Genomic DNA, 15,502 nt, shown 5'->3' with positions numbered 1-15,502 from the left:
TGAAATGATAAAAATCAAAATATCATGAGACAAATTGAAAATTTTATAATATATTAAGTAAAAATCATCAGTGTGTGAAATGGTCATATCTACAGTTTAAAATTAAGCATATAAAATCATTCATTGTGAGGTCTTACTATTAAAGATAGTTATTATTTCTGTAAAAGAGATCAACAATACCTAATTCAATCAGTAGTAATTATCAACACTTAGGAAATTAGCAGAGATTAAGAGGGAAGTCTCTTGACAAGCTTAAAAATAATTTTCCCAGAAAATACTTGAGGGGCAGAAACCTTCAGAAATGCAGCACAACTGTTAGTCTGTAATAACAGTTTCCATGGAAAAAAAATATGGACATAAAATAATTTTAACATAGTTAGAAAGATTGGTAAAAGGGAAATGACTGCAGTGACTATTTGTGAGGAGAACACATGAGTTTACTTTTTATATGACAGTAAAGATAAAAGGATTTTGACTGTGTGTATGTGTTGGAAGACCAATAACTTTCAGATATTAAAAAAAAACAGAAAAAAGATCTTTTAAAAAAGATGCTAAGACTGAGAAAGGCAGTGAAAATCATGCTTACCATGAAATTTTACACCTAGTGTCACCCTATAAATTATTACTTAATTAACTGAATAAATCAAAGCAAATTACAGCTGTCCCTCAGTTTCCAGGACTCTCCGTGGATAATAAAATACAAGGATGCTCAAGTCCCTCATATAAAATGGCATAGTACTGGGGGCTTCCCTGATGGCACAGTGGATAAGAATCCGCCTGCCAATGCAGGGGACACAGGTTCGACCCCTGGTCTGGGAAGATCCCACAGGCCGCGGAGCAACTAAGCCTGTGAGCCACAACTACTGGGCCCACGTGCCACAACTACTGAAGCCCGTGTGCCTAGAGCCCGTGCTCTGCAACAAGAGAAGGCACCACAATGAGAAGCCCGCGCACCACAATGAAGAGTAGTCCCTGCTCACCACAACTAGAGACAGCCCGCAGGCAGCAACAGACCCAACGCAGCCAAAAATAAATAAATACAATAAATAAATTTGTTAAAAAAATAAAATGGCATAGTATTTGCATATAACCTATATACCTCCTCCCATATACTTTGAATCATCTCTAGATTATTATAATATTTAATACAATGTAAATATGATGTTAATAGTTGCTGGCAGGCAGTAAATTCAAGTTTTACTTTTTGAAAATTTCTGGCATTTTTTTTTTCAAATATTTTTGATCCACAGTTGGTTGAATCCGAGGATGCAAAACCCTCAGATACAAAGGGACAACTGTATTGGAGAAATTTGCTACTCAGCTACATTTATTTTATTTATTTACTTTTTTATCGAAGTATAGTTGATATACAACGTTATATAAGTTACAGGTGTGCAATATAGTGATTCACAACTTTTAAAGGTTATACTCCATCTATAGTTATTATAAAACATTGGCTATATTCCCTGTGTTGTACAGCTTATCTTATACATAATAGTTTGTACCTCTTAATCCCCTACCCCAATATTGCCCTCCCTCTACCCCTCTCCCCACTGGTAACCACTAGGTTTGTTCTCAATAAATGGTAGTCTGTTTCTTTTTTGTTATATTCACTAGTTTGTTGTATTACTTAGATTCCACATATAATGATATCATACAGCATCTGTCTTTGTCTGACTTATTTCACTGAGCATAATACCCTCCAAGTCCATCCATGTTGCTGCAAATGGCAAATTTTCATTCTTTTTTATGGCTGAGTAATATTCCATTCTATATATGCACCACATCTTCTTTATCTTTTCATCTGTTGATGGACACTTAGGTTGCTTCTATATCTTTGTAATCGTAAATAATGCTCCCATGAACAGTGGGGTGCATGTATCATTTTGAATTAGTGTTTTAGTTTTTTTTCAGATATATAACCAGGAGTGGAACTGCTGGGTCATACGGTAGTTCTATTTTTAGTTTTTTGAGAAACTTCCATACTGTTTTCCACAGTGGCTGCACCAATTTACTTTCCCACCAAGAGTGTACGAGCGTTCCCTCTTTTCCACACCCTCACCAACATTTACCATTTTTGTTCTTTTTGATAATAGTTATTCTGACAGGTGTGGGTGATATCTCATTGTGGTTTTGATTTGCATTTCCCTGATGATTAGTGATACTGAGCATCTTTTCATGTTCCTGATGGCTATCTGTGTGTCCTCTAGCCACAGAAATCATAGAAGAAAACAAAATAAAAGAACTCCAAACTGGAAAGGAAGAAGTAAAACTGTCACTGTTTGCAGATAACATGATACTATACATAGAAAATCCTAAAGGTGCCACCAGAAAACTACTAGCGTTCATTGATGAATTTGGTAAAATTGCAGGATACAAAATTAATATACAGAAATCTGTTGCTTTTCTATACACTAACAACAAAATTTCAGGGAGAGAAATTCAGGAAATAATCCCATTTACCATCGCATCAAAAGGAATAAAATATCTAGGAATAAGGAGATAAAAGACCTGTACTCTGAAAACTGTAAGACATTGATGAAAGAAACTGAAGACCACACAAATGGATGGAAAGATATATTGTGTTCTTGGACTGGAAGAATTAATATTGTTAAAATGACCATACTCCCCAAAGTAATCTACAGATTCACTGCAATCCCTATGAAAATACCAATGGCATTTTTAACATATCTAGAATAAATAACCTTAATATTTGTATGGAAACATAAATGACCCCAAATGTCCAAAACTGTCTTGAGAAAGAAGAACAGAACTGGAGGAATCACACTCCCTGACTTCAGACAATACTACAAAGCTAATCAAAACAGTATGGTACTGGCACAAAAACAGACACATAGATCAATGGAACAGAATAGAGAGCCCAGAAATAAACTCACATATGTGTGGTCAATTAATCTACAACAAAGGAGACAAGAATATACAGTGGATAAAAGACAGTCTCTTCAATAAGTGGTGCTGGGAAAACTGGACAGTTACATGTAAAAGAATGAAATTAAAACATTCTCTACCACCATACACAAAAATAAGCTCAAAATGGATTAAAGACCTAACCGTCAGACCAGAAACCATAACACTCCTAGAGGAAAACATAGGCAGAGTACTCTTTGACATAAATTGTAGCAATATTTTTTTGGATCCATCTCCTAAAGCAAAGGAAATAAAAGCAAAAATAAACAAATGGGACCTAGTTAAACTTAAAAGCTTTTGCACAGCAAAGGAAACCATCACCAAAGTGAAAAGACAATATACAGAATGGGAGAAAATATTTGCAAATGATATGACCAAAAAGGGTTAATATCCAAAATATATAAACAGTTCACACAACTCAACATCAAAAACCAAACAACCTGAATAAAAAATGGACAGAAGACCTGAATAGATAATTTTCCCAAAGAGGACATGCAGATAACTAATACATTTTAACAAAGAAAGCAAAAATATGTTCTAGTGTAGCACTGTCCATGCAATAGCCACTAGCCAAATGTGACTGTTTAAACTTAAATTTAATAAAATTAATTAAAATTAAGAATTCAATTCTTTATCACACTAGCTACATGTCAAGAGTTCAAAGCAACATGCAGCAAATTCAAAGCTATATTGGATAGTGGAGATATAGAATATAGAGCATTTTCATCATCACAGAAAGTTTTATCTGACAATACTATTAGGGAAAAGGAGGATTAAAAATACAGGTAGATCTGAGGGACTACAGTGCAGAAAGAAGAAACTGTTGTCAATGGTTTGTAACTTTAAGTTGCATGAAAGTTAATGAAGAGTAAACCAGAATTTTTTACGTGAACAGTGTGTGTCTTCCAAAACATAACAACGAGCCTAATATGGTGTGATAGTTAATTTTATGTATCAACTTGACCAGGTCACAGGGTGCCCAGGTATTTGGTTAAACATTGCTCTGGCTGACTGGGAAATACCAGAATATGGAGAGGCAGAGAAGAGAAACCACAGACTGTGTGTAAAAATTTACACAACATTGGCTGACCCCTGAACCGTACATGCATGGGGCCGAATAAAAGCAACCTGAACTAAGATTTGAATCACTGCCAACTGCAAGGGTCACAGAGTTTTCCTTTTGAGTTGGATCAAATTAACTGCTTTCTAAAACAAGAACATCAATACTCTTGGAGGAATACAAGAGAAACCAAGGCTTCGCCACAAAGCACAATAAACAGAAAACAATGCAAAATTATTGAATATGTGAAGTGGCAGAAAAATGTGACCTATTTTCATAGGAAACAAACAAATAAAACAATACCCAATAGCTGCTAGCCTCTAGATGATCTAGATATTAAAATTATCAGACAAGGATTAAAGCAGCTCTTATAACTAAAATCAGTGAGGTAAAGGAAAATAATGCTTGTAATAAACAGAGAAAAAAAATCAGTAGAGTAATAGAAAATACTTTAAAAATTAAATAGAAAACTAAAATATCTGAAAAATATTCACTGGATGGACTTTCAGATAGAATGGAAATGACAGAGGAAAGAGTAAGTGAACTTGATCACAGATCAATAGAATTTATCCAATTTGAAAAACAAAGAAAATAGGAATGGAAAAAGGAACAGAGTTCAGGGACTTTTGGAACAAATGAGAAAACATCTTAAGTAATGTAATTGGACTCCCAGGAAAGAAACAAAAGATAAATTAAAGCAGAAAATTATTTGAAGAAATAATGGTCAGAAACCTCCCAGTTTTATGAAAGACACAAATTTACAAGTTTAAGGAGTTCAGCAAATCCCAAATTATGTACACAAAATAATAACCACACCTAAGCACATTGTAGTCAAACTGTTGAAAACCAAACATAAAGATACTATCTCAAAAGCAGCCAAAGAAAAACAGTCATAAGACCAAGGACTCTCATCAAAATCATGGAAACCAGGTGACAATGAAACAATAGCCTAAAGTTCAGAATGATGAGGAAACAAAACAAAAAAACTGTAAAACCAGCATTTTATGTATAGAGAAAAATCCTTCAAAGACGTGAAATAAAGGACTTTTCCAATAATAAAATCTAACAAAATGTGCTGTCATCAAAATCATACTACAAGAAAAGTGTAAGAAACTCCTTCAAGCTAAAGGGAAATGATACCAGAGGGAAAGTTAGAACTTCAGAAACCAAAGAAGAGTATTAGAAATGGTTACCATTAGAATGAATAGAAAAGACTATTTTCCTCTTAATTTCTTAAAAATATATGTCTGTCTAAAGCAAAATTTATAGAATTGTCTGTGGGGTTTCAGATTTATAAAGATAACTGACATCTGACAATTACAACATAAAGGACAGCAGAAGAGGAATAAAGGCAAAGTATCTCATTTTAAGAAGTGGTATAGTATTAACATGAATTAGACTATAAAAAGTTAGTGAAGTGTATTGTAGTCCCTAGAACAGTCACTAAAAAATATTCAAAAGGTATTTCTAAAAAGCCAATAAGTATATTAAACTCAAATTCCAAAAAAAATTCAAATAATTTTTAAAAAAGTAGAAAAGAGGAAACAGAGGAACAAAAATCAGTGGGAAAAAATAGAAAACAATTTAGACTTACAGCCAACCACAAGAATGATGATATTAAACGTTAATGGACTAAACATACTAAAACATAAAGAATATCAAAAGGACAAAAGAAGTAAGACCCAACTATGAGCTACTAAGAAGAGATGCATTTTAAATATAAAGTTTCTGATAGGATAAATGAAGTAGATAATAACAAGAAAACAAACAACACAATTTAAAAATGGGCAAAAGATCTGAACAGACATCTCACCAAAAGCATGCACAGATGACACACAAGCATATGGAAAGATGCTCAACATATTATGTTGTTAGGAACTGCAAGTTAAAACAACAATGAAATACCACAACACACCTACTAGAATGACTAAAATCTAAAACAGTGACAACACCAAATACTGGTGAGGATGTGGAGTAGTAGAAGTCTCATTCATTGCTGGTGGGAATGCAAGATGGCACAGGTACTTTGGAAGACAGTCTGTAGTTCGCAGCAGCACTATTTACAAAAGCCAAGACGTGGAAGCAACCTAAATGTCCACTGACAGATGAATGGATAAAGAAGATATGGCATTTTTTATATATAACCACAAGTCTGTTCTCTATGTCATCAAGTCTGTATGCATATATATATATATATATATATATATACAGTGGGAATTTGGGGTTAGCAGATGCAAACTACTATATATAGAATGGATAAACAATAAAGCCATATATAGCACAGGGAACTATATTCCATATCCTGTGATAAACCATAATGGAAAAGAATATAAAAAAGAATGTATATATATGTATAACTGAATCACTTTGCTGTACAGCAGAAATTAACACAACATTGTGAATCAATAAATACCTCAATAAAAAAAGATGTGGTCTATATATACACAATACAATATTACTCAGCCATAAAAAAGGATGAAATAATGCCATTTGAAGCAACATGGACGGACCTAGATATTATCAGACTAAGTGAAGTAAGTCAGACAGAGAAAGACAAATATCATATGACGTCACTTACATGTGGAATCTAAAAGTATAATACAAATGAACTTATTTACAAAACAGAAATAGACTCACAGACATAGGAAACAAACTTATGGTTGCCAAAGGGTATAGCAGGGGGAGGGGAGAGATAAATTAGGAGTTTGGGATTAACATATACACACTATTATATATAAACTAGACACACAGCAAGGACCTACTGCATGGCACAGAGAACTATATTCATTATCTTGTAATAACCTACAATGAAAAAGAATCTGAAAAAGTATATATGTGTATATACATATATGTGCATATATATGTATGTATGTATAACTGAATCACTTTGCTGTACGCCTGAAACATTGGCTTTCATTACTCTCAGTATCAAGTCCAAACTTCTTAACAAGGCTTGCAAGACCGTTTACTCAACTGTCCCCAAACTACTTGCCCAGCCTTTGGATTCTTTATTCCAGTGACAAGGCATTCTCCCCTCCTGAGACGCCAGGATTTCCCATGTGGAACAATCTACCTGGAACCATTTGTCATTCACTCTAGGAAGTCCTTTCTTCGGACTGAAGTCCACGGTACTTGTTCCCACTGTATTCTGTCTCTGTCTGATCATACCATTAACCCCACATATTTTTTTTCAAGTTTATCCCCACTAAACCATGAGCGCCATGAAGTCAAGGGCCATGTCTGTATTTTACTCACCCTAAGCACAACCCTAGCACCTAGCTTTCATTTGCATTTCACAGATGAATAAGAAAAACAATATTTATTTCATAGGGATATTGTGAGCATTCAGTGAAATAATATAAAGACCAGCAACACATAGAAAGCATTTAGCAAATATTTCAGTTCAGCAGATAGATGGGATGAAGTACCTATCGTAAAGGCCCAGAAGCCTTCTTTATTTTATTCATGCATAGTGCCCTACCAAGATATAAGCAACATCTATGATCCTGTGAGCGTTGCATTAAGTGAGAAAAAAGGAAAAAAGATCAGTACACTACAGCATAAATTTCACATAAGGAACAGAAAATAAATATTTTCCTACTACAGGTAATAAAATTGGCACAGAAACAAGATTTTTAATTCATTCTTCTAAAAGTAGAGGATGATATTAATTTTTTTTAACTTTCCTTGCTGACAAACTAGTCCTCAAAAAAGATACTCTATTTAATTGTAACCAAAAAGTAAAAGTGCCAACTGTACCAACTTTGGAATAAGCAACCTATGATAATAAAGGAAGGTAGTAGCATAGGGTATGTTTAGGGCATCCTAGTGTCCATTGCTACTGTGAAAACAGAACATTTCACCTATATTCAGTTCACCTAAAAATCAAATTGACTAAAATGTCTTCATAAAATTCAACTTTAATAATTTGAAGCATGTAAAAATTATTGTTGGCATGTTAAGGACCTAAAATAAATCACTATATCTACTGCAGGTATTTTTTTTAACTGAACTCCAAATGACCATGAAGGAATTGAGACATTTCAAGTGAAATTTTATACATGGATTGTTTCCCTCTCCTCCATAAGAATTTGTAATTCTCCTTACAGTCTCAAACAGAGTCTGTGACCCAGAAAACGGTAAGATATTGGTCTGGTCAAAGGTCAAAGGTCACTTTCAACCCAATTTTCAATTTATAAAATACATCTATAGCCCTTAGAAATGATAGACTTTAAAAAAAAAAAAAAAAGAAATGATAGACTTATTTTTTTACATTTTGAGTATATTTTGCTAATTTATTTATTGGATACTTTTAAAAGATGACACTAATTTATAAATTAAAACTGAATTATGAAACTTAATATTTGAAAATAAATATTTATAGGCAACTGAACGAAGACAAAACATTTATACAAGAGAGAGTAAAAAGTCTTGCCACAAACTGGATAACAAATCTTTCCTAGAAACACTCAAATGTGTTGTTTTATAAAAAAATTCTTGTTAAATATAATCCTTGCCCAGAGAACAATTTACACACAGAAAAGCTTGTAAAGACTTTGCATTAGATTAGACTCAAAAGCACCTGAGTACATAGATCTGTTTTATTCACATTTAGGTTGTCATAAATTATAAGATTAGATTACATATATAGATGTCTATAATGTAAGGGATGAAATGCAATTCTGATACAAAGTATCTATAACATATATCATCTATAATTAGTTGGTCTAACTTTATGACTGAATTAAAAAACTACAAGATTTCATTGTAGTTAATTGTAATTGATATCTTTGGAGAAGCAGGCCTCAAATTTGATACATACTTATTATAAATACAAAAGTAATTCAGAATGTTCTTAAATAAAATACTTGAAAACAAAACATATAACCAAAACCCTTAAGTTACAAAAACATTAAAATACATTGTTGCTTTTTAGACTAAGAAACTATTAGAAAGCAAATGATCAGGCCATCTAGTTTTAGTCAAACACCTATAGGCTCAGCAGTAACTCGGTCTTCAAAAATAATCTGCACCAGAGGCAAGAATAATTAAAGAAGCTTTAGTCCTGCATTCTGGACCTTGGTATCAAAACTCATAGAGCTGTTAGCGTAATTTTATCTTCCTGCCATGTTTAAACAGAACAGTTTTTACATTATGTCTGGGACCTGTTAAAGAGAAAAACCCCAGGCCCAAAATGGCATCACTTGTGCTAAAGTCCATGATACCAACCTTAGATTTAATACCTAACCTGCATTTCTGACCTTTACCAGAAGTGTAATCTTTTTTTTTTAAACTTTGGGTTTGTTTGTTTGTTTGTTTATTTATGGCTGTGTTGGGTCTTCGTTTCTGTGCGAGGGCTTTCTCCAGTTGCGGCGAGCGGGGGCCACTCTTCATCGCGGTGCGCAGGCCTCTCACTATCGCGGCCTCTCTTGTTGCGGAGCACAGGCTCCAGACGCGCAGGCTCAGTAGTTGTGGCTCACGGGCCCAGTTGCTCCGCGGCATGTGGGATCTTCCCAGACCAGGGCTCGAACCCGTGTCCCCTGCCTTGGCAGGCAGATTCTCAACCACTGTGCCACCAGGGAAGCCCAAGAAGTGTAATCTTAATCAATCAGTTTGGAAATTTCTGGTCAGCACCAGTGAGGTAAGATGTCACGTGGGCCCTTCTCCAACCCCACCAGAGCAAGAAGAGGTAATCTGCAAGGTAAACCCCTTGCTGATATCCTGGCCCCAAATATCCCTTTCTTTCTTTTGTAATGACTTCCTGGATCCATCCTCCTTTCTATAAAATCCTTCCATTTTCTACCACTCCTCAGAGCTCCCTTCTAGTTGCTAGATGGGATGTTGCCTGATTCCTGGATCCCCTATTAAAGCCAATTAGATCTTCAAATGTACTGGGTTGTAGTTTGTTTTTTGACAGACTGAAAAATTATCTTGGATTCCAGCTTTAAGATTACTTGTACTCCCTTGCTCCTGACAGTGACTTCTCAGGGATTGTAATCCTACCTTTGATTTCTGAGAGTATACTAATTCTCACAGATATGTACTGGCAAAAATCCTGACTGCCTGTCTGAATTTCTAGATAGAACGTATTCTTAGAATGTCACTGGAAATTTTGGGACTGAGAAGAAAGTCAACTATAGTCAGTTCACATGTTTACTTTCTCTCTCCTTATACAGAATCTATTTTGGACTGTGCTTCTCAGAGCTGAAATCCTATACTGTTTTCTAGTGCTTGTTGGTCTGAGTTCCAGCCACTTATTCAAAGCCCTGCGTAGTGCCTTTGGCTTATTTAAATCCTCTCCCAGGTTCTGGAGGAATCTGCCCTGAACACCAAATCCAACTCCAGACTGTAATCCTCTTGAGTCTCCTTCATTTATTTATTCTTTTTAACAAAGTTATGACCATAGTGCTCAAAACTTCATAAAAATCATTGACAAATGTCAAATGAATAATAATGAAAGTGATTCATAAAAAGGCTAGGCTATCATGAAACTGTGTAACTGAAGTCCAGTGATGATCTGTCAAGAATTTACCAAAAGGTATTTCTGGACAGATTAAAACACAAATAATACTAGTGACCCCAGGGAGTCCTAGCAAGTTTAAAAGCCACAGTTTAAAATTCTGTGATTTTATGAATTGCTAAGAAAGATCTTTTTGAGAACAGGTTAACCATTAGATTGAATAAAAAGCAAAATAAAATTGCAAAACCTCTCTAAAGAATTTAAGGTACATTTAACTAGGGAATAAAATAATAGAATGATTATGTATTACAGTGTTTTAATGCCCCAAATGGATCTGCTTAAAACAAAACAAACTTAAAAAAAAAAAAAAGTTTAAATTGTGAAGGGTAGCAGAATATGCTAACCAAAATATGCCTCTTTAGCATAAGGATTATTTTGAGCTGATTATTTTTGAGAAAAAGCAGACACAGGAGGAGTTCTTAAATCAGAGTAGAATTCATCCTTTTGTAAGGGCAATTTATATTCAAAAGGGAAATCTCCATTTGTAAGGATATCTCTCTCTTTGTACCAAGAAGGCTGGCTATAAATCACAAGAAACTCTGTATCAGTAAGGAAGGCACCAGACTTAAATCTGCATGACAACCTTACTGTACCTTTCCTGATAACCTCCCATAACTAGCCTCCCCTCTCCCAACTCCTTTTTTTTGTCTTTAGTTGAAGATAGTATTTGAGGTGGTGGCTTGGACCCTTTGGGGGAGTTTTACTCAGTCTTCCTAGGTATCGCCCAGGTACACGTGAGTTATACATGTTATTAAGCTTCGGTTTGTTTTGCTCTCCTTAAGCAGTCTTCTATTACAGGGGTTCTCAGCCACGGAAGGTATTGAGAGAATGTTAAGGGAAGATTATTTTTCTTCCCCTGCAATTGCAGACATTTTATTTCAGTTCTTTTCTCGTGCTCTCTGAAAGGGTCATCTAGGGAAATTACTGTCTGAGCGCTCAATGATTATTTGCATTCTACTCTAAGATCCCATATATTCCAAAATGCATGTAATAATCAGAAAAAAAAAAAAAATCTTTGACATTTAAGAGGAAAGCTAGGGCTTCCCTGGTGGTGCAGTGGTTAAGAATCCGTCTGCCAATGCAGGGGACATGGGTTCAAGCCCTGGTCCCGGAAGATCCCACATGCCGTGGAGCAACTAAGCCCATGAGCCACAACTACTGAGCCTGCGCTCTAGAGCCTGTGAGCCACAACTACTGAGCCCGCGTGCCACACTACTGAAGCCCACGCGCCTAGAGCCCGTGCTCCGCAACAAGAGAAGCCACCACAATGAGAAGCCTGCGCACCGCAACGAAGAGTAGCCCCCGCTCGCCGCAATGAGAGAAAGCCAGTGCCCAGCAATGAATACCCAACGCGGCAAAAAAAATAAATAAGTAAATTTAATTAATTAATTTAAAAAAAAAAAAGAGGAAAGCTAACCATATGGTCTAAGATACAACTTTTTCTGAGTTAGAATACCAAGTCTTTGGAGTTGGATGACCAAGATGGCCTTAAAGTTCCCCCAGGCTTGACTTTCTGACAGGTTTCTTCAAAACTATAGGCCCCTGGCCTCCCTTTTCTTAGAGCATTTACTTTAGAAAACTTTCAATTATAAATTCTTTCTCTGTGCCTTCAAGATGTAAATCTTCTCCTGGCCTCTCACCAGATTTACAAGAGAGAAAAGTCTTTCTCAAGGGCCTGGAGGTCATCTCTTTGAAATGTGATCGTCAGAGGTGAAATCTTCCTGATCTCCACTCTCTGTGGCCAGAAGACAGCTGAACTTTCATACACAGCAGTCAGCAAATGATGGCCTAATCACACTGACCAAGCTCCCCAACCCAGGGCTTTTCCACTAGCTCACCCCAGAGTGTAAAAATCCTCCAGCCTTTTGCTTCAGAGGAGTTGAGTTCAATCTCCCTCCACGAAGCAACAGCCTTTATTAGTCTTCCTTGCCTGTTTAACTCTGTCTGGTACAGTTTTTCTTTGACACAGAGTACGGTATAAATACAAGGTCAGTGAGCTACTAACCCTATATCCCTAGAAGATTAAATAAAATAGCTAACCTGAGCCTTGGTTTGTTAATCTACCAATTGGAGCTAGTAAGAACTTCCCTGCAGGATTGTCGTGAGAAATACATCACATGCATAATATGTATAAATATATATAAGTAGTCTCTAGCCTGTAACTGATATTTAGTGATGGCTAATAAATGAGGGTGTTATTGTGTAGTTCTTTTCTCTTTTTATTCCCAAGAAGTCTAAAAATCAGTAGTGCCAAAAAAGCTAAAAGAGAAAAGCAGACACTATTGGTTTTTTCAGAACCAGATCACTTTAAGTAAAAATTCATATGCCTAGTTCAGCTAAGAAAATCAAATTCTTTCACCACTGCAAAGAAAGGCTATCCAGAAGGTAAATCAATTATGCTTCCTGCATTATAACGACTCAGAGAAGAGACTTCGCTTTGAACAAATCTTTAAATTGAACACATCTACTGATAGATTGAGTGAACAAGATGTTCAAAAGTAAAGTGTCTGAACCTTGGAAAACATATCACAATATAAGACACCCTCCTTCCGTCCTTTCACTGCCCCTTACTTCCCAGCTCACTGTCTAGGACGGTAATTCCAATGAGTGTCTGACATCATAAGCAAATTCAATCTATTGACACTACCGATTTTCATTCCCTGTTACCTCTATACCCTCATCTTCGTTTTGCTTCTTATCAGCTTATATCAAACGTTTCACCAAAATAACCAAACCCTTGCATAAACAGTCCGTTTGCTTGCCTCCCTCACCCAGGCCTACTCTACAGGCAAAATTACAACCTTGCTGAACCCAACGATCCATCTACTGCAAAGAACAAAGAACGGTTGGCTGGGCGTAAACACAAATAGATGATAAATAGGTCCTTCTTTAAATTCATAGTCCATAACATCATCCAGGAGGTGAGCCTTGCCCAGGAATTCTACATCTGTCCAATCCATCCCTTCTCCCACTATTTTAGAGAACTATTTCATATCTTCTTCCCTCTCCTCAAACCTCTACCATCTGACAATTTCAACTGCTATAAAAAAATAATAATAATAATAAAAACCAACATAGAAACGGTAAGAGAAGGACTTCCAAAGCTCTCTCTATCACATTTGACCATATACTTGTCTCTGGATCTATGTAGCTTGTCTTCCCTGTTTTTAAAATACATGAGCATTTTACCCATTTATTTATCAAAGGAAAATCTTCCAATTTTCCTTTTCCTGCATCATTCATTTTATTCTCTCTGGTAGATCACTTCCTTTAGCATATAAGACTTGCTAAAAATTTTCCCACTTAGGAATATAAAATATGACACAAATGAATCTGTCTGTGAAACAGAAACAGAATCAGGGACGTAGAGAATAGATTGATGGTTGTCAAGGGGAAGGGGGTGGGAGAGGGAAGGATTGGGAGTTTGGGATTAGCAGATGCAAACTATTATGTATAGGATGGATAAACCACAAGGTCCTACTGCAGAGCACAGGGAACTGTATTCAATATCCTGTGATAAACCATAATGGAAAAGAATATGAAAAAGAATCTATATATATGTATAACTGAATCACTTTGCTGTACAGCAGTAATTAACACAACATTGTAATTCAACTATACGTCAATAAAAAATAAATTTAAAAAAAAAGAAATGGAAAAAAATTTTCCCACTTAAACAAATGGGCAAATATTACCCATCAGTTGCTGCCCTATTTCTCTGCTCCCACTTACAGAAAGCACTTCTAAAGACTGTAATTGTTGTCTCCACTTCCTCTTTGGTATTCAAGTTTTAAACTTCTTTTCTAATACAAGAATTTAAAACTATGAATCCCTCTTTAGGCACTACTTGAGCTGCATCCTACAAATTTTGAAATGTTGCATTTTTCATCACAATTCAATTAAAATATTTCTAATTCTCCTTGTTATTTCATATTTTATCCATGGGTTAAAAATGTATAATTTAATTTTTAAATATGTGGGTATTTTCCTGCTATAGTTTTATAATTGGTTTCTTATTAAATTCTATTATGATCAGAGAACATACTCTGCATGTTTTTTAATTCTTTTATCTTTTCTGTCATTTCTTTTATGGTCCAGCACATGGTCCATCTTTGTGAATGTTCCATATGCACTAGAAAAGAACGTGTATTCTGCAGTTGAGTGTAATGTTCCATATGTCAATTGATCTAATTGATGAAAATGAGTTCAAGTTTTTAATAACCTGAATGATTTTCTTTCTATTTGTTCTATTAATTACTGAGAAATACTGAAATTTCTAACAATAATTGTACCTTTTTATGTTTCCTTTCTGTTCTATTGTTTCATACTTCATAAATTTTGAGATTTTATTACAAGGTGCATACACACTTAGGAGAGTTATGTCTTCTTCATGAATTAATCGTTTAATAAATATAAAACATTTCTCTTTATCTCTGTTAAAAGTTCCTGCTTTTGAAGTCTTCTTTATCTGTTTTATATGGCCATTCCAGCTTTTGTATGACTAGTGTGCACACAGTATATCTTTTTCCATCCTCTTACTTTTAACCTAGTTGTACGTTTTCCTTTTGAGTGAAATTTCTGTGGATAGTACTTCATTTGGTCTTTCTTTTACTTATCCAGTATGAAGATTCCTACCATTCAATAGTGAATTTAGTCCATTCATAATTCACAGAGTTATTGATATGGTTGGGTTTAAGTTTACTATCTTGTTGTTTTCTACTTGTCCCATTTGTTTTTTGTTCTTTTCCTGCCTTTTTTCAGATTAAGTAAATATTTTTAGTATACCATTTTGTCTTCTGTTTTATCTTTATCATGGTCATTCTGTTTTATAACATAAATCTCTATCAAACTCTTCATTCAAATAATATGTAAAGTGCAAGAATCTTATTACAGTATATTTCCACCATCCCTTTCCAATCTTTGTCATATTATTGCCATTAATTTCACTTCTACATTTCTTACAAATTTCACAACTGTTTTTTTGCCTTAAACAA

At 35.0% G+C, this 15,502-nt stretch overlaps 1 protein-coding gene across 8 annotated transcripts in view; it reads right to left on the bottom strand.

Annotated features, from left to right (window-relative positions):
- The window catches only part of KCNT2 (potassium sodium-activated channel subfamily T member 2), a 376,144-nt gene that overhangs the window by 157,977 nt on the left and 202,665 nt on the right, over positions 1 to 15,502 (bottom strand). The gene's annotated exons all lie outside the window — the stretch shown is intronic.

The sequence above is a fragment of the Balaenoptera borealis genome (genome assembly GCF_965194805.1).
Source record: "Balaenoptera borealis genome assembly, chromosome: 1".
Taxonomy (NCBI): domain Eukaryota; kingdom Metazoa; phylum Chordata; class Mammalia; order Artiodactyla; family Balaenopteridae; genus Balaenoptera; species Balaenoptera borealis.
This window is presented reverse-complemented; position numbering and strand designations above follow the sequence as displayed.